Source organism: Hyaena hyaena, unplaced genomic scaffold, assembly GCF_003009895.1.
Source record: "Hyaena hyaena isolate Hyena2069 unplaced genomic scaffold, ASM300989v1 scaffold_172, whole genome shotgun sequence".
NCBI classification, from domain to species: Eukaryota; Metazoa; Chordata; class Mammalia; order Carnivora; family Hyaenidae; genus Hyaena; species Hyaena hyaena.
The window spans coordinates 734,528-760,406 of record NW_024080804.1 but is presented as its reverse complement, the minus strand read 5'-3'; the positions used below and the strand labels follow the sequence as shown (position 1 = coordinate 760,406).

The following is a 25,879-nucleotide window of genomic DNA, read 5'->3' as shown; positions in this document are numbered from 1 at the left end:
TATTGGCTCTGCCTCATAATCAAGAGGGAGCTCTAGAGCTTGTGGCCTTTTGAAGAGAAGCCACAAGACCTTTTTTCCTACTTGCACAAGCCTTGATCAGAGCTTCGGTTACTGATGGGGCATTTGCTCCAGATGGTAATCCTGCCTTATGTATAAAATTATAAGGCTAGCTGGGAGAGGAAGTTGTGTTTATCTTAACCCAAGCAGCAGGCATTCCAGCCACTCTTGACAGACAGGAGGAAGATATTGCCAATCTGCTCTGTTCCTGAAAGTCCCCTACCCCCACTCCTGTGTGTTGTAAGTTTGGAGGGGTTCTTGCCAGTTAGTCTGCAGAGTGACAAGACTCCCTGGTTTTGAGGACAGTTGAATTCCAAGGAGAAGGGATGTCCAGTGGCCTCTTTCTTGGTCATATCAGCCAAGGAAGGCGAGAGACCAGCATGACTCCTATAGAAGGTGAAAACTGTGTCTGTGGGCACTGGTTTGGGGAAATAAGTGGAAAGTAGCCATAGGTATGGGGAGAAGAATTTGTCCCTTCAAAGAGTCTGTATTTTTTTTCTTTTTACAAAGCAATAGCTGGAGATGAGTGCAGGAAAAACTCCAATTTGAGCAGTTGTAATAATTGAGAAAATAAATTGGGCAATTAATCCTCTTTTTTTAAATTTTAAAAGTTCCTTTTTTCATCTGGTATTTTTCCGGGTACATTTGAGTTCCAATTTGGGTACTTCTGAAATGTCTTGATGTTTTGTGCTGCTAAAATTATATGTGTCTAAAAATGTTATCAGTGATGACACTTCTATATAAGCTCACTTGGACTTATGCTAGCAAATTTCAGTGACTGAGGGCCTCCCCCCTGCCCCTAACTGTTCTCAGTAACGTAGCATTTCAGGTAGAAGTAAGAAATAGAATAATCCAGCCTAGGTCTAGCGATCCATTGGAGGCCTAGCTCTTGAGAACTTTGCTTCAGTTTTGTCGACAAAGAATACTGGAGTTTTGTTGCCATAGTTTCAGTGAAAAATTTGACCTTAGCTACAATAACATACAGTTAGAAAGAACTAGCTAATCGGTTTTCTAAAATTAGTGTTCTCTAGTACATAAACCAGTAGGAACAGAGTATTTAATTAAATATTATACAAGGATATAAAAGCCCAAGGGAATGTAGTCCCTTGATCCGGGCAGGGGGAGGAAGGGAACTCATTACTGTCCTTTTACTGCTCTCTTGTAAGCTAGAAGAACTTCTCTTTTTTTCTTCCTTTTCTTTTTTTTTAATGTTAGCTTTGACTTTATTTTCAGATCTGTTGGGGATGAATATATAATGCTTGTTGAGCAAAACAGAGCAAAACAGAACATTCAACATTATTTCCACTTGTCCCCTACAGGGTATACACTAACAGGGCAAGATGAGGAAAATGATGTTGGCTGGCGACCCTGACAAGAATACTTGTGGGTGATCACATAGTTTCTGCTTGTTGAGAAGGAGAGGCATTTGAAAAGTTACTTCCTGTCTGAAATCTGGGTCTTTTTGAGCATGGACATTCTAGATTCTTGTTCCTTTGAACACTTAATGTGTGAATAAGGAAAAGGCTCCTCCCTGCTGGCCCCTTATCCTGAGTTCTGAGTACAATTGCTCCTTCCTGTAGCTCTCCAGTCCATCAAATTGTTGAGCACTGACCTAGCCCCAAGCAATGATCTGCATGTAGATTATGTACAATTGGGTCTTGCTTGTCACCCACCTATTAAGAACCCCTGTAATAGCTCATCATTTGGTCATGGCTGAAAACATTACCAATATTGTGCTAACACAGAAAGTTGTGCTATTTCTTGAGTGAGATAGGTTTCAGGTTTTGTGGTTTCAGGACATGTATTCAGATCTCTAGTTGACCTTGTCTAATTTTCCATCACCTGCCGTGGATGCTACAGAGGTGCAGTGTGGTTAATTTGTTTGCCAGGTGTCTTACTGATTGAGAACATTGCTAAGGCTCTTCTGGAACTTCCATTGTTCTCCTTGTTAATTACATCTTGATAAATGTTCTCTCTCAATTTCATTCTTATTTCAGGGTTGTTTTTTTCTTTTACCTTAAAGAAATTAATTAGTAGAATTTGAAGTATGGGGCATTACTTAAGGGAATACAAACTTTCTCCACTTGACTTTTTTCACCATTTTGCATGTTTCTGTATTGGCATCTTAACTAATCTGATAGAAAATATGTCCTTGGCAAGACTCTTAGGCACGCAGTCCCAGAAGTCATTGGTTTGTGCAAGCTTTTTGACTATTTATAAGGTCATCTACCTGGACAAATAACAAATAGTCCCTGCCCTTAAGGGATTTGCAATCTTATGTCGAGAGATGAGTGTGAACTGCTTTGAGGATTATCCTTGGAAAATGTTAAATCCTACACATGTTTTTATTCCCCTGATGTTCATTGTTTTCATCTATTCCATCAGTTCACTGTGCCCAAATAATTTGAATTTATCTTAATAATAGCTTAGGGGGAAAATGCAGTTAGAGAGCTTGCTGGAAAGGAAACAACATGCATTTTAAAGTACTTCTGGTTGACCTGGCTTTCACTACCCGTTTGTCCTCAGGCTCTTGCATTAATATGGATAATTGAGTTGATGATACCTAGCAAATATCATTAAGAGGTTGGATGTGGCAGGCTGGTTGGTGGTGGAGTGAACTAGTCAGGACTCTATTCCAGGTGATAGCCAGCTTGAAATAGCTTTAACAAAAAGGGGACTTTTACTGCCTCAAAGAGTCCTGGCTGAACAACTGAATTGCATGAAGCTGTCAGCACAGAGCCCGATGTGGGACCCGAACCTATAAACCGTGAACTCATGGCCTGAGCCGAAGTCAGGAGGCCCAACCAACTGAGCCACCAAGGTGCCACATGGCCATGTGTTTTCATTACGGCAAGATTAACTACTGATTAGGTTTCTTTAAAGGGTTATTTCTTAGTTCAGTTTTGTAAGTTGTAATGTGTCTAGAAATTTACCCAGTGTCATCTAAGTTTTCTAATCTGTAATATCCTCTCATTTTGTTGTTAATTGTTTAAGTGTCTGGTTTGGTCCCTGTGGTAGGCTTTAAGAATGCCCCATTTCCACCCTGATGTCTACTTTGTAATCCCTACAACCTGTGAACATATGACCTTATTTGGTAAAAGGGGCTTCACAGATGTGATTAAATCAAGGATCCTGAGATGGGAGGATTTCCCTGGATTTCCAGATGTGACTGATGTAATCACAAGGGTCCTTAAAGGAGGGAAACAGGAGGATTGGAGCAGGGAGACCTATGGGGATGAATGTAGCAGGTTGGAGTGATGTGACTCTGTGCCAAGGAGGCAGGAAGTTGGAAAGGGCAAGGAAATGGATTTTCCCTCTCAAGACTTCAGAAAAAGTGCAGCCCTGGTGACACTTTTACTTTAGATGTCATGACATTAAGAGAAAAGATTTGTGTTGTTTTAAGCCACCAAGTTTAGTAATTTGTTACAGCATCACTGGCAAGATTACTATGATAATATCCCCAGTATTGTTCATTTGTGCATTCTTTTTTCTGGATAAGTATTGACACATGTTTTTCAGTCTTACTATTCTTCAAACAACAAATTTTGGCTCTGCTGATTTCATCGTAAGATGGTTTTGAAGTTCCTTAATTTCTGCCCATTATTATTTTTTTGCTTCTGTCTTCTTTGGGTTTATTTTGCTCTTCCTTTACTATGCTCTTAAGTTGGAAAATCAACTTTGAGTCTTGAGCCCTTCTCAAATGAAAATGTAGGCATCTAAAGCTTTAAGTTGCTTTTAAACATTGCTTTGGTTGCATCTTACATATTTTGATAGGTATTTTTTAAAACTCTTACTGAGTTCTAAATATTATATTTGCTGTCATTTCTTGCATGTATGAGTTATTTAGAAGTGTTGTATATTTCCGCTTACATGGAGGATTTCTAGTTCTTATTTTAAAAAAGTTTTACAAGTTAGTTATATGTTGATCACATAATAACTATTGGAATCACTTCTTTATGACTGAAGAGGCTTGCTTTATGGCTTTAGCATGTGACCAGTTTTTATATACATTCCACTGTGTTTAAGAGAATGTGAAATTTCCATTTCTGGGGTGCAGTATCTTCTTTTTTTTTTTTTTTAAATTTTTTTAATGTTTTATTTATTTCTAGGAGAGAGAGAGAGAGACAGCGTGAGCAGGGGAGGGTCAGAGAGAGAGAGGGTGTCACAGACTGAAACAGGCTCCAGGCTCTGAGCTGGCAGTCAGCACAGAGCCCGACGCGGGGCTCGAACCCACGAACCGCGAGATCATGACCTAAGCGAAAGTCGGACGCTTAACCGACTAAGCCACCCAGGCGCCCCTGGGGTGCAGTATCTTCTATATGAATGAATTCACTTGATATTTTGTTTCTTTGCTTGATCTGTCAATTGTTGAAAGACATTTATTAAAATTTCCCACTGTTAATTTTTGGAGGTTATGAAGCTCTTTCATATCCTGATCACAATGGTGGTTATATAGTATATGTATGTGTTAAAACTCACGGAACTGTATACCAAAGAAAAAAGTGAATTTTACTGAATGTAAAAACTTTTAAAGGTTTAAAAGTTTCCCACCATAATAGTGGATTTGCAGTCTTGCCTTGTAGTTTGTAAGGTTTTTTTTTTTCTTAGTTTTTAGTTAACTGAAGTTATGTCACTAGAGGCTGACAACTGTAAAATTGTTAACTTCCTGGTGAACTTAACATTCTCTCATTATGTAGGGAACATTTTTATCTGATTTATGTCTTGGAGTCTTTTCTGTTACTAGCATATGCACACATGAACTGGTTTGTTAGTATTTATTTGGTGTAATTTTTTCTTTCCATTAACTTTTGAATTAATTGTCATTATGTCTTAGAGATCTCTCACAAACACACGTAACTAGATTTTTAAAAACTATTCTGACCATCTTTGTTAATTAGAATCATATACATTTATTGTAATTACTGATAGTATTAGATTTACAATCTTAGTTTTTCTTTTTTACCTCAAAAATTTTTTTCTATTTTTTCCTTTTCTTGCCTTCTTTAAGTTTCATTCAAGGTTTTTTTCTCCATTCCACTTTTTTCCTTTTTTTTTTTTTTAGCAGGATAGTTATGCTTTATATGTTTATTATAACACTTAATCCAGATAGTTTAATGTGTATGTTTAATTAGCCTACTGTTAATAACTTTCATTGTTTTTTGCTATGACATGAGGACATTAGAACATTTTAAGGCCTTTCACACTATCTTAGTATATGCTGTTGTCATTCATGATGTTAGTATTTTCTTTAAACTTACATATTAGATATAATATTGTTTTACATTGTCATTTTTTTAATATAGTTTTTTAAATTTATGTATTTTAAGCATGGAGGAGGGCACTTGTGGGGATGAGCCCTGGGTGTTATGTGGAAACTAATTTGACAATAAACACTTTGTAAAAAAAAAAAAATTATGTATTTTGAGAGTGAGAGAGCATGAATGGGGACAGGGCAGAGAAAAAGAGAGAGAGAAAATCCCAATCAGGCTCTATGCTGTGAGCTCTGAGCCTCATGTAGAACTTGATCTCAGGGCAGTGAGATCATGACCAGAGCCAAAATCATGAGTTGAATGCTTAACTGACTGAGCCACCCAGGAGCCCCTACATTGTCATTTTTAAAATTGACTTACATATTAGTTACATTTACCAGACTGGAATAATTCTGTCTGAAGATCATCCTGTATTACTTAGAATGTCTGTTAGTGGTAAATTCTCTTTGTTTAAAAATACTTGTTTCTCTGAAAATACCATTTTTATTCTCAAGTGATAGTTTTGCTTGGTATAGAATTTAGGTGGGTAGGTACTTTCAACATCTCTTTTTTTTGTTTGTTTGTTTTGAGTTTTATTTTTGCTGTTAAAAATAATTGGCAGAGGGGCACCTGGGTGGCTCAGTTAGTTAAGCGGCCAACTCTTGATTTCTGCTCAGGTCAGGATCTATTGGTTTTGAGTTCAAGCCCTGCATTCAGCTCTGAGCTGACTGAACGGAGCCTTCTTGGGATTCTCTTTCCCTTTCTCTCTGCCCCTCCTCCCCTTTCATCCTCTTCCCCCCTCCCCCTCTGCCTCTCAAAAATAAACATTAAAAAAAAAGTAATTGACAGAGACTTGACTCTTGATCTATATGGTTGACTTTAGGATCTTCTCTTGGTCTTTGATTTTCTTCACTTTTATTGGTGGGAGTCCAGGTAGTCATTTGTTGTCCTGTATTTTACATATTTGTTAGATTCCTAAATTTGAGGTTGCTGTTTTGGCTAAGAGTCATGGAAAATTCTAAGTCTTTATTGGAATACTCCTTTCCACGGTTGGTTACCTTCTGGAACTTGTGGTAGGCTGTGTGTTCCTTAGCCTCATGATCTTTTCCATCTTTGGAAAGCATCTTTATGCTGCACTCTGGGTGATTTCTTCTGATCTGTCATTCTTTGTTAATTCTGTTCTAATTTCTTTATTCTTTGAGAGTTTAATTTCAGTTATATTTTTCATTTTTAAAAGTTCTATTTGTGTCTTGTAAAAATGTTCATTTTCATTCTTCCATATTTTGAAGTCTCCATTTTATTTCTTGTTACATAAAAACTGTAGTTTAAAAATACTCTATCTCTAAAACTGCCAGTAGGTAAAATCTCTGCAGATGCTACTCTATTTTCTATAGTGGCTTGTTCTAAAAACAACAATGTCTTATTTCCCTTTGTGTTTTGTAATTTTGACTATTAGCTTCTGTTTCCTGGAATGTCATCTGTGGGAATTCTTTGAGGCCTATATTAAAGCTGTATTCTTCCAGTGAAAGTCATTGCTTTTCGTCAATTGAGGTGCTACAACTCAGGCACTTTAAATCAAATTCTCTTCTGAAAGTTTTCTGGAATTTTGTTTGTTTTCTGCCTAAAGTTTAAGGATTTCCCACATAGCATGAATCTGGGTGACAAACGAGTATGGGGGCCCACTTGTGGTTATGGATTATTAGAGTTTTTTCTTCTGTAGCTAGTGCCAAATTCAAGATAGACAGGTTACCCTACCCTCCCATCTTTCAGGGTGGGTTGGTTTTTCATTCACCATTGTGTTGAAGGTATAACTCCTTAGCGATTCAAGTTTTATGCAAGGGTTTCCTAGAAGACTTTTGATCTTGAGTAGACTTAAAGCTTTATACAAAAAACCACAGGGTGAATCCTGGCTTTAGGACTGACATAACTCCTGGGGGTCTTGTTGTCACTTCATTATTGTCTCTCTGGATTCCCTACTAACTACTTCAGTATGTGGTTTAAACATGTGTTTTAATATTTCATCCAGCCTTTCTTGTGTTTTAATTAAGGGTCTTATTCAGGGTATCTAGTCTGTCATACTATAGGAAATGGAAATACACACCTACTACTTTTTGTCTCACTGCAAACTGTCATTTTCTTTAAAATTTTTTTAATGTTTATTCATATTTGAGAGAGAGACTGAGCATAAGTGGGGGAGGGGCAGAGAGAGAGGGAGACACAGCATCTGAAGCAGGCTCCAGGCTCTGATCTGTCAGCACAGAGCCCAACGTAGAGCTCAAACCCACGAACCACAAGATCATGACCTGAGCTGAAGTTGGACACTTAACTGACTGAGCCACCCAGGCACCCACCTCCCGCTTTTTAAAAGAATGTTTATTTATTTATTTATCTTTTAATATTTTTATTTATTTCTAGGAGAGAGAGAGAGACAGCATGAGCAGGGGAGGGTCAGAGAGAGAGGGAGTCACAGACTGAAGCAGGCTCCAGGCTCTGAGCTGGCAGTCAGCACAGAGCCCGACGCTGGGCTCTAACCCTCTAACCGCGAGATCATGACCTAAGCGAAAGTCGGACGCTTAACCGACTAAGCCACCCAGGCGCCCCAAAGAATGTTTATTTTTCACGAAGAGAGAGAGAGAAAGAGCGAGTGTGCATGAGTGGGGAAGAGTAGAGAGAGAGAGAGAGAGAAAGGGAGAAACAGAATCCAAAATAGGCTCCAGGCTCTGAGCTGTCAGCACAGAACCTGATGCTGAGTCTAACCCACGAGCTGTGAGACCATGACCTGCACCAAAGTCAGATGCTCAACCAACTGAGCCATCCAGGTGCCCCCAAACTGTCATTTTCTGCATGATGGAAAACATGACTGCCAATAACTCCTAAATTTTTTAATTTTGTAGCTTTAATAATTGGAAAGAGACAGATCTCTGTTGTTTTAATACTCAAAAATTCCAAGGAGAGGTCTGGTTGAGCTTGGGTCATATTTCGTTTTCCAGATCAAGCCAGGGCCAGGGAGTTAGGGTTGTTTGTGTTAACTGGGAAGCCCCTAAGAAACCATCTATGCTAGGATTAGTTCCTGAAAGACCAGGTATTGGACATACAATCCAGATATCTCCTGTGGTGATGATCAAGGGGAAAGGAATAACATCTGAGTCTGTTAGGAATGATTTTGACTGAGAATAAGGGAAAAAGGCACCCCTATTAGAAAATAGCAACTCTGTGTGCTCACCAGATGCTGGTGTCCAGCATTGATAGTATGACAGTTGGTGAAACAGATAATTAAATGAGTAATAGCCACTTGATTTATGTTACTGGCCTGCATATGAGAAGTACACCCAAGCTTTTGGTTTGTAATTCCTTAGTTTGGCTGGATAAATGGGGCTGGGTGAAGAAAAGCATTTCATACACATGACTGAATGTCCATTGACCAAGTCTGGGGGCTATCCATTTCAGTCATTTTGGAAACACACTGCCAGCTGACACTGGGAAGTGGATGGTCTTAGATTTTACCTTTATCTGTCATCTCTTGTTTGTGATAGTGATGTTGAAGGGTCATTCTGTGAGCTTGCCCTTAGGTTTGCTTTGATTGGAACAACTTCTTAAACAAAAGCTCACTTGGGGCATCCACAATGGTTTGGTTAATAACTTTTATCCTCAAAAGGATAAAGCTTGTGAGAAAAACCAAAAATAAATTAGATGATCTATTTTAAATTCAGCATTTTTTTCTCTTTTCCTCTTAAGGACATATTTTTCCTGGAAAGTGGTAAGGAAACCTTTCCCTTCTTATTTCTAGTATTTGTGTATGGAGGCTGTATACATAATAGTGAAGAATTTGGTGCCAGAAGCATTTTTATTGGGTTTAAATCCTGACTAGTGTGTGATCTTGGGAAAAATATTTAATTTTTTTCTGTCTTGATTTCCTCCTGACTAAAATGGTAACAACAATTTTATAGGGTTTAGGGGACTAAAGGGTGTAAGAAATGCTCTTAGAGCAATGCTAAGTGCATTGTAGGCATGTAGCTAATGCTCAACATTATGATTTTGATAATGAGGTAAATTGTTTTCCTTTTTAAAAAGTTTTTTTTTAATGTTTTCATACATTTTTGAGAGGTAGAGAGAAGCAGAACATGAGTGGGGAAGGAGCAAAGAGAGAGGGAAACACAGAAGCCAGGTCCAGGCTCTGAGCTGTCAGCACAGAGCCCAATGCAGGGCTCAAACTCAGGAACTGTGAGATAATGACCTGAGCCGAAGTCGGACACTTAACCAACTGAGGTGCATCACCCAGGCATCCCAGTTGTTATCGTTTTTAAAAATTAATTGAAATTGTTTTTAGTTTTGCCTCTGAGTTGGAAGGGAATTATCCTGTTTGTTTGTTTTATGTTTTTGTTTTGGATGGATAGAGTGAAAGGGTGGAATGTGTCTCCTCAAGGTACCATAAGAAGACATTAGGACTGCTGGTGCATTAGGGTGTGTATACGCTCAGACCTTTCATTTACCTTTATACCATTTGGTCTTCATCTTAACTTTGTGAAGCTGGTGGGTTATGACCATTTTCTCATTGAGGGAAGATGACCATATAAGTTATGAAACTTGCCCAAACTTGCCATTGTAGCAAATGGAAGAGCAAGGCTTGCAGCTAAGAAGTAGCCCCTGAACCTTTCCTCCTCTCTGGAATTTCTTGCTTTGGAGCTCATGCATTGGCCTAAACTCTCTCTAATGGTGTTCTTCTTTGCCACTCAGTAGCAGATGTGTGCTCTGCCTTCAGCCCGCAGAATCTAAAAGCTGTTATGGCACTTTTTGTTTTCTCTTCTTCAACTTCATCTACTTAAAAAGGTTGTGTGTCTTTTTTATTATTATTATTTTTTATTTATTTATTTATTTTTTACAAATAGTTTATTGTCAAATTAGTTTCCACATAACACTCAGTGCTCATCCCCAAAGTGCCCTCCTCCATGCCCATCCCCCCCTCCCCCCCACGTCCATCAGTCCTCAGTTTTTGTCAGCATTCAAGAGTCTCTCATGGTTTGCCTCTCTCCCTCTCCCCCACCATTTCCGCCCTTCTTCTCCGCCTTGTTCCTCCGTCAAGTTCCTCCTAATCCTCCTATAAGGTTGTGTGTCTTAAGAGTGGGCAAGTAATTTAAAGGCAGAAGAAGTAGAGGTAATGCTTCAAAAAAAAAAAAAAACCCAAGCATTATAAGAGTTGTGGCTTTTTTCCCTTTTGGATTATGGTACGTTGTATTCGGTTGTAAATCTGAGCAGATCCTCCCCAGGTGAAGACGTGTGGACATGGATGGTAGGATAGCGGGACAAGAACGACTTAGAGCTTCCAGAAAGCAGTTCAGGTTTGACAACTGTAAGACCTGTGTCCCCAGCCGTGGCTTTGTCCTTGACTAGCAATGTGACCTCCAAATGCTCTTCCCATATCTGAGCCCTTGCTTCTTTTCCCTGTGACATGAGTATGTTGAATTGGAAAATGAAACACAACAAAACTTTTATTGAATATCTGTACCGTTCAAGGCCTGAGGTAGGCACCGTTTGTATTACAGTTGTATTTACAGTCTCTAAAATCACTCAGGCCTCGTCTGTATCTGATTAATATTTTTAAAGTTTATTTTTGAGAGAGAGTGCCCACAGGCTGAGGAGAGGCAGAGACAGGGAGAGAGAGAATCCCAAGCAGGCTTCATGCTGTTGGTGCAGAGCCTGATGCTGGGGCTCGAACCCACGAACCGTGAGACCGTGACCTGAGCTGAAATCAAGAGTCAGACGCTCAGCTGATTGAGCCACCCAGGCGCCTCTGTGTCAAATTAATTTTAATCTCTGTTTTATGGAAGATTAGGTCTAACATTTTGTTCTTTTCATTTATAAGAAACCCATTAAAATCCCTTGAATTTATGACCCATACTTACATGAGTAAACACTATATATGCATTTATTAAAATCATATGGCTAAGAATTTATAATAGTGTCTGAACTTAGCCATAGGGAAAAGCTTTAACATAAGCAACGAAAGGACTGATCTTCAGCCATCCCTTGTTACCACTTTTAGATTGCCTGCCTCTATTTCTCCTTAGATAACATGGATTTGTCTCTCGTAATTATATTACTGATCACAGTGTCTTCAAAGAACTTTGGCATGGTGGCAATAACAAAGACATTATAATCCTACTTATGTTCATATATTAGCTTTGCCATTTATGATGTGCTAATGTCTTTGAAGCTTAGTTACTCAAGCTGTACAATAATATCTCCATCAAAAAAGACAGTCTGTTATGCATCTCCTAGGCACATGGTAAGAATTAATTCCCAAATCCCTTTGTATCCAGTTACCTTTGGGGTAATAAGTCACTTACTCAAATCCAAGGGGTTGAGTCTCAAACGTATCAGAATCCTCTTATTCCCTCTCCTACCAAAGCCAGAGTGGTAGTATGGTAGGTGGGATATGAAACGGGATGCCAACCCATTTCTTGGCAAGAAAGCCTTACATACCATTTTTAGATCCTTTTATTTTACTCTATTGAGTTTGCATTTTCTTCTGTATGCACTTAGAAACACAGCTACAAGATTGGCTCTGTCTGGCTACCTGCCTGTGACAAAGCCATCCTACCTCTTTACTTCTCACGTTGAATTAATAAATTCTGACTTAACTCTGATTGGCCAAGATTATGGAGGGTGATTGGATAAGGACTAGAAGAGAGGTTATTAGAAAACTCAGTTAAAAAAATTCCTCTAGGGGCGCCTGGGTGGCTCAGTCAGTTAAGTGTCTGACTTTGGCTCACGTCATCATCTTTCTGTCTGTGAGTTCGAGCCCTGCATTGGGCTCTGTGCTGCCAGCTTAGAGCCTGGAGCCTGTTTGGGATTCTGTGTCTTCCTCTCTCTCTCCCCTCCCCTGCTCACGCTTTGTCTCTCTCTCTCTCTCTGTCTCTCTCAAAATATAAATTAATATTTAAAAAAAAATTCCTCTAAATACAGTCCGTCTCCTGCTCTGTTCAGGTTTGTTTTTAGTAGTGGGTAAAGTTAATGTGACCTTAATCTGACTTCAGTGGAAAGCCACTGCCAATATTACATTGCTGTTGAATTAAAACCAATGGTACTGAATTTGGCTAACTAAAATTGAGAATTATGTCTCAACGTTCATCTTCTTTTTTTCACTTTTGTTTGTGCTGCCGTTGGATACCAAGTTTGAGTTGGTTATACATTTGGATTTCCTTTTCCATGATGTCTTTAGCCATATTACCTAATAACTTGTAAAGTAATAGGGTATGCATGTGTGAGACAGCAGGTTATTCTTGACTTTCCAGCACATAAACTCAATCATTTATTTCTCATTTTTCTGATGGTCTTTAAATTCGTTCAGCCTCTGTTCAATTTACCTCATGCAGAAAGGAAATTTCAGCACCATTCCTGAAGCCCGCATGGCTCCTTATGAAATGTACAGGTAGTGATGAATGAACTCTTTGTCTTGTTGATGAGCATTGTTCCAGTGACCCTGTCCTCTGGTCACTTCAGTTATTTCAAGGTGACATAAAGGACGTTTTATTCTGTGAAGGAGGAGCAGGGAATGTCTCCAAGCCCTGGGTTGTATTTTGGGGACAAATTTTGGGTCTAAGGGCTAAGTGCTCTTTTAATCTAAAAGAGCTTAGAACCCCACGTTTCCTGTCAGAGAAACAACTTTCAAGTAAGTGTTTGCACTTTACACTTCGGAGTAAAACTGTTCTAATTCTCACCTACTCTGTAAACCCTATTAGGAAAATCTGGGTTGCTAACTCTCCTTTCTCAGCAAACAATGACTTAATTGAACAGAACACCGATGGGTGTTCTCATGCTACTAAGGAATCGCTTTTCAGGAGAGCATAGCACCTTCCAAATTCTAATTTACTCTATAATAAATAGTTTAAATAGATGTGAAGTTTTCTTTTTTATAGTTGGCAAATGGCCTGACAGGGCTATTTGGTAATCCTCCTTTCCATGTTGTCACAAAAATATTTAAAATGGAAGTCGCAGGTAACTTAAGAATCCGTAGAGCTATTTAAAGCAGAAGGACTTGAAATTATTTTTTTTCATGCAAAAATAATTTTAAAAGGGCTTCCAAGTCTAAAATCCTGACAGATTCACCATGAATGAAATGTTAAAGTGTTTATTCATTTCTCATAAACATGTCTTGAAGTTTGAAAAATTTTTTAAATTTTTTAATCTTTATTTTTGAGAGAAAGAGAGAGAGAGAGACAGTGTGTGAGTGGGGGAGGGGTAGAGAGAGGGGGGCACAGAATCCGAAGCAGGCTCCAGGCTCTGAGCAGTCAGCACAGAGCCCAGCACTGGGCTCGAACTTACAACACATGAGATCATGACCTGAGCCAAAGTCAGACACTTAATCGGCTGAGCCACCCAGGCACCCCTGAAATTTTTTAACATGGAACATTTTGGGATCCATGAATAGGTGGTTTTGCCCCCATGTGTGTTTGATTCCAGTTCCATCTGAAAAGTGCCCCTGCTGTACCCCAGGGTGGGCAGTGGGGAACTCTTCGGTGGCATGAACCAGCAAATGAAGTCTCTGATCCCTGATCTTGTGTTTTCATCAGTAGCCTTTGGCTTCCCCTGCTCCCCCATAACTATAACCTGGTTGCTAAGAGGTAGCAGGGTGTCTGTGGAAACTATTACTTTTTTTCTCTTGGCCACGTCTCTGTGTTTTCTCCTGTGGGATTGATGCTGGTCTAATAAATCCTCCACACCCTGTGAGCTCTTGGAGGAAAGAAAGAGGAAAAAGCAAGGGGCATGGATATTTCTACTAACTGGATGGTGAAGGATAGGGTTATTCCTCCACCTCTGAGAAAACAAAACAAGATTAGCTTCTTGAGACAACTCTTCAGTGTCCTTATTTTCTTTGGAAGGCTATTTTTTTTTTTTTTTTTTTTTTTTTGCTGATGAAATCAGTGTCTGCAGCATTTCCTGTGCTTTCCATCTTGTTGAAAGGTATAACATTCACCTATCGTTGAATCTGCTAACAACTTGGTGTGCGCCAGAAAGAAAGCCGTTCTTGGTGGTGGTGGCTTATTGCTATTAAAAATTCTCCATAACTATCTGATTAAGTCCAGATTGGAGACTTTGAGTACCTATGCTGTTGAGACTCTGCTTTAAAGGGCCAGAGCAAGCCACCTGCATAAAGTAGGAACAGTGTTGGTGCAGACGCTCCCAGCACAGCAGAAGGGCAGTGACCTGGCTGCTGCCGGAACACACAGAACCCATCTCACCTACTGACAAACTGGCATCCACCTGACAGGGTTATGGCGATGATTTTAATTTTTTTTTAAGTTTTATTTATTTATTTGGAGAGGGAGAAGGAGAAGGATGGCGGGGGGAGGGGAGAGAGAGAGAGAGAGAGAGAGAGAGAACGAGAACATGAGCAGGGGAGGGTCAGAAAAAGGAAGAGAGAGAATCTGAAGCAGGCTCCATACTGTCAGTGTAGATCCCAGTGCGGAGCTTGAACTCCTGAACCAAGAGATCATGACCTGAGCCAAAATCAAGAGTCTGGTGCTTAACTGACTGAGTCACCCAGGTGCCCCTGTGGCGATGATTTTATTGGCTGTTTCATAGAAACCATTTACTGCCTGCTATGTAATAAATGATTGTAAACTTTGGTTTTCCTTGTGCCTGGCATATAATAAGTGGTCCTAAACCATTAAAAAATTCCCCGAGTGCATAATTAGACCAATTATCTTTAAGTTAGAGTTCATCTATGATACTGATGACATGGGTTGGCGACCTCAGATTGAAGAAATAAATGAGAAACTCTGATCTCTTGAAGATGATTCCAGTAGGAACCAGAATGGCTGGAGGAAAGGACTAAGGATAGAATAGTGCTGTCTGGCTTTCTGTTTACATCCTGTGTGGAGCAGTCCCCCCCCCCCCCCCCCCGCCGGTGCATGGAGCAGACAGCTGAAGTACTCACATGTCTGTGTTTAAGGGGGTGGCCACTGGGAAGAGTGGATGCCAGCTGTGGCTTGTCACAGCTGAGGTTTGGAGGCCAAGGATTGGGATACAGGGAAGTACCTCTTCTACAACATGTTTTGTTGGTTTCATTCTAGCCTTCGTCTGCATGTAACCCAGTGGGGCTGGGGGGTGGGGGGGTGGGAACGCACACAAGAGCGCCCTGCTGGAGTCTAGACGGAAAATGTAATGAGAAGGGGGAGAGTATGTTAGAATCCCCTCAGCATCATTGGATTTATGGAATGAAGTCTTACTTGCCTCTCACTGTTGGTGCTGAGATTGTGAAATCATGGAATGATTCAGAAATGTTACCATAGAAAAATGCTGTCTTCTGATAGCTTTGGCACACAGTTTTTATGAGGATAGATATTTCTAATTTCTCATCATTGCCAAAATATGCCTATGCTTCTTATCTAGAGAGTTTATTCCATGTCTGAATTATAAAGGGTTGAGTAGATAGATTATTTCAGGGTTGACGTTGGTCCTTGATTGTAAAACAAGATCATAACAGAGCTAGCCTCTGGCCTTGGTGAGTTATTTAGCGCCCATTCAGTAAATATTTCCCGAATTCATGCAACATGTGGTAGTTATATTGGGGTGGAGACAAAGATTATATTCCACGTGCACTGTTCTTAATAGTTTCTTAAAGCTTATTCTCTTAATACCAATGAAGAATTTGAAAATGTGGGAGGTCAGTTTAAGGTTATATTGCTGGCAAGTCAAAGAGCTATACTTGCAACTGACCTTATCTTGTTCTTTTTCTCCGGTTTATTTTCTTGACTCTCTAAGCCATGGTTTCTACTCTCAACTCATTCTGCTTTTAATAGAAAAGATAATTTAGTTGACTCCAGTGAACATAGTTTCTAAGTATATTCTGGAAGTGTTCTGTTGCAAAAGATTTGCCTTCTATCTAAGTGTCAAGATAGCAGAAATAATCCTATTTGTAGGAATTTGAAGCCACTGAATGACAACATAAGACATTTGGGTTTTGTTCATGCTGTTACCATTAAAGAAAGAACATATATTACTCTTGCTGTGCTGGAAAGTTATATACATGAACTCATTTAGCAGTTGAATCAGTCCCATGAAGCGTATAGTGGTGGTACCCGTCTTAAAGATATGGAAACTGATGCCCACAGAATTTAAGTGATGACCAAAATCACAAAGTCATTGTCTTTGTCTTCAGGCTACCGTAATAACAACACAGACTGGGTTACAAAAGAAATTTATTTCTCACAGTTGAGGAGTTTAGGAAGACCAAGATCAAGGTGCCAGCAGTCTTGATACCTGGCAAGAGTTTACTTTCTGGTTCATAAGTGCCTTTTAGCTGTGTCCTCATGTTGTTAGAAGGAGCTAGCTCCCTCAAATCTCTTTTATAAGGGCACTAATCCCATTTATGGGGGCTCCACACTAATGACTTAATCACCTTTCAAAAGCCCCACTTTCTAATACTATCACATTAGGGATTAAGTTGCAACATAAAATTTTAGAGGTTAAGGACACAAACATTCAGATCATAGTGATCACTGAGCAGAGTTGGTGATAAGTATTCTCTCTCACTGAAATCTGTGAGCCTATCTTTTTTTTTTTTTTTTTTTTTTGCAGGTGGGAGCAATATGTCATTCTTTATCACATCAGAAGTGCACATTATAGGTTCTTATAGGGTTTGAGAGAATGAATTTTTGCCCAGTCACAGATGAGATCGTTATTTTCCTTTAGGAAGATTAGTCTGGTTATAGTTAACTTTCTTGGTGGCATGAATATATTGAGTTAATATTTTGTAGTTCTAAGTTTATTTATTTATTAACCTTTACCCCCAACGTGGGACTCAAACTCAAGACCCAAAGATCAAGAGTCACTCTTCTGACTGAGCACTCCTATTGAATTAATAATTTGATGCTTGCTTGGTGGTAGGTAGTGTCCTAGGGGCCGGGGACCAATGGTGGTGAGCTCGGTGGTGGGTTGGGCTGGACACAGAGTGTAGGGAGGCAGAAGGCCAGGCAGGAAGGCATGACGATGAAGGGGCAGCCTCAGCAGCAGCAGGACGAGTGGAGGATGGACTGTAAAGGAGATTGAGAACTGAGATTCTGGTTCATGCAGCAGTGACCAGGAGTCATGACGGGTGTTAGTGACAGGTGTGTCTCTCAATGTTCATTGGGTAGATGATGGGAAGATAACCTTGATTTTGAAAGAGCGATTTCTTGTCTGCCTGCTTGTGGGTAGACAAATTGGGCTACATATGTTTATGATTGATGGTATAAATATATTTGATGACAACCCAGAGGAAAAGCAAAAAAATGGCAATAAAGGAACAGTTGCTCATATATTAATTGATAAAGCAACTCTCTTCTGTAAGAACACATGGCATCAGTGTGGGGGCTGGGAGCAAAGAAAGATTTTGTTACTGAGAGCATGATCTGGGGATGGAACTATACCCACACGGAATGTTTTCCATCTGGCACCGGCTGTGCTTTTGAAACAGTGCACCCTGTTCCATAGCGTTTCTAATAAATACTTAGCATGGAGCTTTGGAGAATGCAGTGCTTTTTTTTTTTTTTTTTTTAATTATAGAAAGTATCAGAATCCCATAATCTGAGTCAGGGTATTTGGGGGATTGGAATTATTTGGAGGATTACTGAATGCAGCCATCTCTAACTTAACCATCTTTTCAGACGAGGACATTCTCCTTGGGTGTTTCCTAAGTTAGGTGAATTAGCCACAGTTGTATAGCTAGGTATTAGGGAGAACCTACATCTTCAGAGGTAACTGATGGTTTTAGCACTTGGCTATGTACCTTTTAAAATGTTTTCCATTTATTTGAAGGCATAGAAATATATGAAAATATATATTGTTATGAGTTTTCTTGATCTCATAATTATTCTTCTACAACTTGCTTTTTGTACCTGGTAGCATTTCTTTAACTTTTCTCTGAATAATAAGCATAAGTTGCTGCTTTTACTATTGTGAACAGTACCACAATTTACCAAGAATTTCTACAGGCCCTACTTTGTGCAAGGTGCTGTGCACATAGTATGTAATGTAATGCTTGTAACTGCCTAATAAGGCTTATCTGCCTTACAAATGAAGAAGCTGAGACAGAAGGGTTGAATACTTAATGCCACATGGTTTGAAGTCAGGATTTGAACAGAGTAGTCCAGCTCGAGAGCCCGCCTTCTTAACCACTGCACTGAGCTGCCGTTCATCAATGAGAATATCTTAGATAGCTCTGTGCTCACATGTGCAAACATTTCCATATGATGGGTAGCATAGAAATAGAATTATCAAAGACCCTTTGGTGTAATGGCAAAGCATTTAGACACAAGATGACTTCTAAGTGTTGCTGATAATATCAGTGATTGGCCTTTATTTCACATGGTGCTAAGTGCTTCATATGCTTTTCCACATTTAGTCCTCACTTGGTTAGATAGAATCTCTTATTTGAAGGAAATCACAATGTGGGAAGGTTTTTATGACCCCATATCATTCATTCGTTTAGTTTTTTAGCTTTTTTTTTTTTTACAATAGTTTATTATCAAGTTGGTTTCGATATAACACCCAGTGCTCATCCCCACAAGTGCCCCCCTCCGTGTCCATCTCCGCCCTCCCCCCCACACACCCATCAGTCCTCAGTTTGTTCTCATCATTCAAGAGTCTCTCATTGTTTGCCTCTCTCCCTCTCCCCTACCATTTCCCCCCTTCTTCTTCCCCATGGTCCTCCGTTAAGTTCCTCCTAATCCTCCTATATGTGCGAACATATGATATTTGTCCTTCTCTGCCTGACTTATTTCGCTCAGCATAACACCCTCAAGGTCCATCCATGTTGCTACACATGGCCAGATTTCATTCTTTCTCATTGCTATGTAGTATTCCATCGTATAGATAAACCACATCTTCTTGATTCATTCGTCTGTTGATGGACACTTAGGCTTTTTCCATGTTTTGGCTATTGTTGAGAGTGCTGCTATGAACATTGGGGTCCATGTGCTCCTGTACATCAGCACTCCTGTATCCCTTGGGCAAATTCCTAGCAGTGCTATTGCTAGGTCATAGGGGAGTTCTACTGTTAATTTTTTGAGGAATCTCCACACTGTTTTCCAGAGGGGCTGCACCAGTTTACATTCCCACCAACAGTGTAGGAAGGTGCCCGTTTCTCCACATCCTCGCCAGCATCTAGAGTTCTCTGATTTGCTCATTTTAGCTAGTTTTTTTTTAGCTTTATTGAGATATAATTGACATATAACATTGTGTAAGTTTAAGTTGTACAGTGTGTTGATTTGATACATTTTTGTAATACAAAATGATTACCACTGTAAGTTTTAACAGCTGTACCACATCATGTCACATGGTTACTATATGTGTGTATATGTGGTGAGAACATTTAAGATTTACTCTCTTAGCAACTTTCCAGTATATAATATTGTTAATTATAATGACCATGCTGTACATTAGGCCCCAGAACTCGTTCATCTTATAACTGAAAGTTTGTACTCTTGAACCAACATCTGTCCTTTTTTTCCATCCCCCATCCCATGGTAATCACTCTTCTAGTCTGTTTCTAGGAGTTTGGCTTTTTTAGATTCCACATAAAAGTGAGATCGTGCGGTGTTTATCCTTGTTTGACCTTTAATTTAACATAATGCCTTCAAGGTCCATCCTGGTTGTTGCAAAGAGCAGAGTGTCTTCATGTCTTAAGAATGAATAATATTCCATTGTATATACATGCTATATCACCTTTATCCATTCATCTGTTGATGAACACTTAGTTTGTTTCCATATCTTGGATATTGTGAATAATGTTGCAGTGAACATGGGAAATATCATTTAAAGATACTGATTTTGTTTCCTTTGGATATAAACTTAGAAGTGGGATTGCTGAGTTATATGGTAGTTGTATTTTTAATTTTTTGAGGAACCTTCATACTGTTTTCCATAGTGACTGCACCAGATTACATTTACACCAGTAGAGATGACACATTTAGTGAATGACGGTGACTTGAATCCAGGTTTCTTGAAGTCAAGAGCCTCAACTCTTAATACTGTTTAATTTCTTTTTGACTATGTTCAGTTGGGTCTCCATTTGATGAAGTATTTTGGCTAAACTTTGGACTTCTAAATAGTTAAATGTGACTCTCTAACTTAAAAATAACATGTCTTTAGTATTTGGAAGTAAACTTACAAAGTAATTTATTTTTGAGATTTTTCTTTCAGATTATTTGTGAAGATTTGATATTTTCCCCCTTTATCAAAGTTAAAGTGTAGCGATATGACTTTGAAGCCCAGGTAAGGATAGGGGTGTTTCCACTTTGTCTAAATATAAATGTGAATCAGAGGTTTCATGTGGATGCATCCCTCCCTTCTATAATTAATTACTTTAACATTCATTGTAAATTCACCAATGTTCATAAATTCATGGGGTGAATCCAGTGAAATTTAAAGTGAGTGTTATTACAACCACATAGACTGCTTCATGTCACCTCTCGCTGCTTTCCTTTAAGAACATTCCCCGTCCACTCTGAATAAGATTAGAAAAGTGTTTGAACAGTCTGCAAACTAGTCAACTTCACAACTGAGTTTAAAAGCTGGGAAAATATGCTTTAGAGTGGATAATCTGAAAATTCTTCTGTCAGCTGACAGGTGGAGGATGAATAAAACCTAGGAGGAAAAAAAATTTTTTTTAAGTTATTTATTTTGAAAGAGAAGGAATGTGAGAGAGAGACAGACAGACAATGGGAGTGGGGGAGGGGTAGAGAGAGAGGAAAAGAGAGAATCTCAAGTAGGCTCCACACTGTTAGTGCAGAGCCTGATGTTGGGCTTGAACTGATGAACCACGAGATCATGACCTGAACTGAAATCAAGCATTGGAGGTGTAACTGACTGAGCCACCCAGGTGCCCCCCCATCTTAACTGGAAATAAAGTCATCTAATAGAATGCCTGATAGGATGAAAAATTTGAAGAAAGTTGAGAATATTCTAAAGGCAAATAGTGTAAGAAAAGAAATCATTAGAAACTGCAGGAAAGACTCAGTATTTACATGGTCTTAATTTAATCACAGAATCTCAAAATAAAAAGAGGTCTTAGATAACCACAATGCCATTAGCACACCTCTTAAAACTGACAATTCCTATCATTACCATTTTGATTTTTCTATGATGTTGTGAAAAATATTAGGAGGTTAAAGAACACCCTACTAAAGAATGAATGGGCCAATCAGGCAATTAGAGATGAAATTAAAAAATATATGGAAACAAATGAAAATGAAAACACAACAATTCAAAATCTATGGGATGCGGCAAAGGCAGTCCTGAGAGGAAAGTACATTGCTCTCCAGGCCTATTTCAAGAGATTAGTTACTATGTTCAAATGAGGTCCCCAAATAGGCCTGTATATGAACACTATGTGTCTTGAATCTCTCAAGTCCCTTGATCTAGAGTAGTTCCCTTTTACTTTTTACCACGCCATTGACTTACTGAACAATATTTGATATTAAAAATATGTGCCAATAGTAACTTGATTAAAAACTTTAAAGGGCTAAAAAAAAAAGTACAGGGGACTTTATTTTTAAAACTCTTATATTCTCCTTAAGTATATTGTAATAAAAAAAATTCCTTTTTAAAGCCTAAGTTCAAACATCTCCAATGCAGCAGTGTTTATTTATCAACTCTTTTGGCCAGGATTCTTTGCATATGAAGGTGAATTAACATAATTGTTCTTAAGGATTTTTGAACATCCCTGCTGAGGCATTTTGCCGTATGGAATTGTAATTATGTTTTTAGGATAACATTTAATGGACTCTCTTTTTAAATGTTTACTTTTGAGAGAAAGAGCACGAACAGGGGAAGGATGGAAAGAGGGAGACACAGAATCCTAAGCAGGCTCCAGGCTCCTAGCTGTCAGCACAAAGCCCGACGTGGGGCTTGAACCCATGAGCAGTGAGATCATGACCTGAGCTGAAGTCGGACACTCAACTGACTGAGCCAATCAGGCACCCCAATGGATTCTTTATTAGGTGCTGGTCACTAAGTGCTTTAAGTGTATTATTTTATCTAATCCTTGCCCTACCGTGTGAGAGAATCTTCCATGTACAGACAAGAAGCTTGATACCCAAAGAGATTAAGTAACTTGGTGGAGGGTCACTGAGCTAGTAAGTGACTCAGCCTATATACAAGCAAGGTCTTTTTGATGTTGGACCCTGAGCCCTCATTTCTAAGCCACATTGGGCTTCCCAGTTTTGACTTGCTAGCCATCCCTCCTAATAGACAGCATCATGTTCTGGTTCAACTATGAACTATGGAGTCAGACTACTTGGTTTTAATCCTGGCTCTGACACTTGATAGCTCTTTGGCCTTAGGTGAGTTACTTGATCTCTCTGTGTCTCAGTTTCTCCATCCTTCAAATCAGGTTAATAGTGGGGTGCCTTGGTGGCTCAGTCAGTTAACCGGCTAACCCCGACTCAGGTCATGATCTCATGGTTTATGGGCTCAAGCCCCATGTTGGTCTGTGTGCTGACAGCTCAGAGCCTGTAGCCTGCTTTGGATTCTGTCTCCCTCTCTGTCTGCCCCTTCCCAACTTGTGCTCTGTCTCTCTCTCAAAAAAAATTTTTTTTAATGAGGATAATAGTCCTGCCTCATAGGTTGTTAGGATTAAATGACTTCCTAATTTTAAAAACCTTGGAACAGCACCTGACCCATACATAAATAGAAAATTAAATGCCACCTGGAAACACTGTGCTTGGCATATATGTGGATGGATGGATGATGGACAGATGGACAAGTAAGAAAAAGTGGAAGTTGTAGGTTGTTTTTTTTTTCTATTTCATCAGTGAAAGGATTCCATTAGTGTAATAAGATTCTCTGTCAGGTCCCATAATATTTTGTTGATGGATTTCTTGATATTTACTGTTCATGTCAATTTTCTAACTATTCCTTTTCAATTTGTTTTCTTCAAATCCTATGAATAATCAGGAAGTGTAAGGGCGACTATCATGTTAAGCTTTCTGTGGGAGGAGAGAGAACTGGCTTTGGGTTTTCCTCTCCAAGAGAAAGAAAAAAATGTCAGTTACAGTATTGAAAAAAATCTCAAAAGGTTCTGGAGGAGCAGATTAACTTCAGTGTGTGGGTAGTAGATGCAGTAATTGAACCTCTGCCATGTAATGTGTCCTCAAGGTCTTAGAGGTGACAGTAGATTATGCTAATATGACTGAGCAGTTAATGGTGACTCCAGAACGTCTTGCTTGGTTTGACCAACTTCTCTTTTTTTTTTTTTAAACTTTTGAACTTGCTAACACATAAATGGTTATGATGTAGGAGGCTAGAGCAACCTGGAGACCAGTGAATTGCTTTCAAGATGGCACTCTGCTGGCTGATCTGACTGTAGAGGCTGTATTGGTTTTGCTGGAGATAGATGTGGAATGAGGTGGAGAATCTTGTATTTAAGTCCTCCTGATGTATTTTCAGCAGCTGACCTGGTCAATTGTGATTTGCTGATAACTCTTGTGCGATAGGTGTTAGTGTCAGGTAGTTTGGAATATGTAGTCTCAGATGAAAGAAGGTGATCTGCTCAGCTTAGTGAATTCTTCCTGAAATTGGTAATAATGTGAGTGAAATTCTATCCTAACAAATGCAACTGCTCTGATTGCGAAGGACAAAGTGGAATTTTCCATTGTGTACCTTTATTCTCTGAATAACATACAGCGAGTTCCAGGGTGACTGAGTGGTTAATGAAGGCTCCAGAAATCCTGGTTGGTTGGTTAGTTAGTTAGTTTTTTTAACCTTTTGAACTTTGCTAATAACTAATTGTATAGAATTTGTGTATTAACCAAAACTCATTAAAGCACGTTTCTAGTTTCAAACTTAACTAATGCTTTTTGGTCCACTGTGATAAACCAACCAAAGGAAAAGAGAATAAGAAAGAATGTATATTAGTTAATTTTATGTCTGATTTTTTTTTTTTTAAATAAAGCCTTCAGAAATGCCTTCTTTTTTTTTATTTTTATTATTTTTTTTAATGTTTTATTTGTTTCTAGGAGAGAGAGAGACAGCGTGAACAGGGGAGGGTCAGAGAGAGAGGGAGTCACAGACTGAAATAGGCTCCAGGCTCTGAGCTGGCAGTCAGCACAGAGCCCGACGCGGGGCTCGAACCCACGAACCGCGAGATCATGACCTAAGCGAAAGTCGGACGCTTAACCGACTAAGCCACCCAGGCGCCCCTATGTCTGATTTTTAAATCTAAAATGGAGTGTGTTACAGCATTAAATTTGCCTAGGTACATCTCTCCCCCTCCCCCTGTGTTGGCTTGTTGTATTCATGGTTTGCCCTACATGACTTAAAAGTTGTTTTTTTTTTTTTAATTTGGGATAAAAGAACATGAGTAATAGACCTGCCAATAACTATTTTAAAATATAAACAGATAGATATTTGTTTTCCTATAAAGGTCACATTCAGGATTCAGAGCTCATGGCTCTCAGGGGGGCTATTCTTTTAAGGGTATTTTTTAGATAAGTTGAATTGAATATCCTAGGTCATTGACATTTATTCAACTTTGATTTTGATGCTTGTTAACTTTCCAAACATGTAAAAGATTATAATTGAAATACTTGTTATCAAAATATCTTGATAACTCTAAAAATTCTTAATTTCTATCTTTTATAAGAAAATTATTAGATTGAAAAACATTCCAATCTAAGTTGCAACAGGTATTTGCATTTTAGGTTGTAATAGTCTCCAGTTTTATTAAAAAGCACGTCTTATAAACAACCATAAATTTTTTTTTTGACTGATAGTGTATGAAGAAAATACTGAGTGGGTGAAGCAGTTGGGCTAATTGTTTAAACTGAGATTACTTAGGAAAGGATATCTGACATGTTTATATTACACTGAGCAAAATGTTTATAGCAGAGATCATTTAAATATGCCTTACCAATATCATAGGTTTTAGATTTGCCAACTTTGTATGTTGAGACTTTCCAGAATCTTACGGCTTACAACCATGTACCAGCTCATGGTTCTCCTTTTGAATAATTTGATGGACTTTACAACTAGTGGAACATAGTTCACCTTTGAAGGCAGTACTCATTTATCCATTCATTAAAAAAAAATAAATAAACATGCCTGCAGTGCACTACACATACTGCTAAGCTTTGAAATCATAGTACTGAATGAGACAAAGGAAGGGTCTGCCCTCAAAGAGCTTCCATTCTAATAAGTAAAATGGACACCAGGCAAGTAAACAGTAATAAGGTGCACCAGAGAGTGATAAATGCGATGAAGAATATAAAACCAGATGGTGATATGGAGTGTGTTTGGGGCAAACTGTGTGGCCAGCACTGAATCAGGTGCTGAGGAATCTTCCAGAGAAGGCAGCATAGCCATGTGAGCCTGTGGGGAATGGTGTGGTAGGCACCTGGAATATCAAGGGTGAATGCTGTGATGTGGATGCATGGAGTGTTAGAGGAATAGGAAGAAAGCAGGGCGCCAGGGAACCCATCAATGTGTCCTAACCCCTCCTCACTATATGGAGAGGTCAAGACCGTGTAAGAAGTGGATTTTGGCCTCTTCATATGGATACTGAGGAGTATTATGTAAATCAGGTTTTGATGAGC

General features: G+C 39.1%; 1 protein-coding gene across 4 annotated transcripts in view; it reads left to right on the top strand.

Annotated features, from left to right (window-relative positions):
* The window catches only part of ITPR1 (inositol 1,4,5-trisphosphate receptor type 1), a 330,213-nt gene that overhangs the window by 38,397 nt on the left and 265,937 nt on the right, over window positions 1–25,879 (top strand). The gene's annotated exons all lie outside the window — the stretch shown is intronic.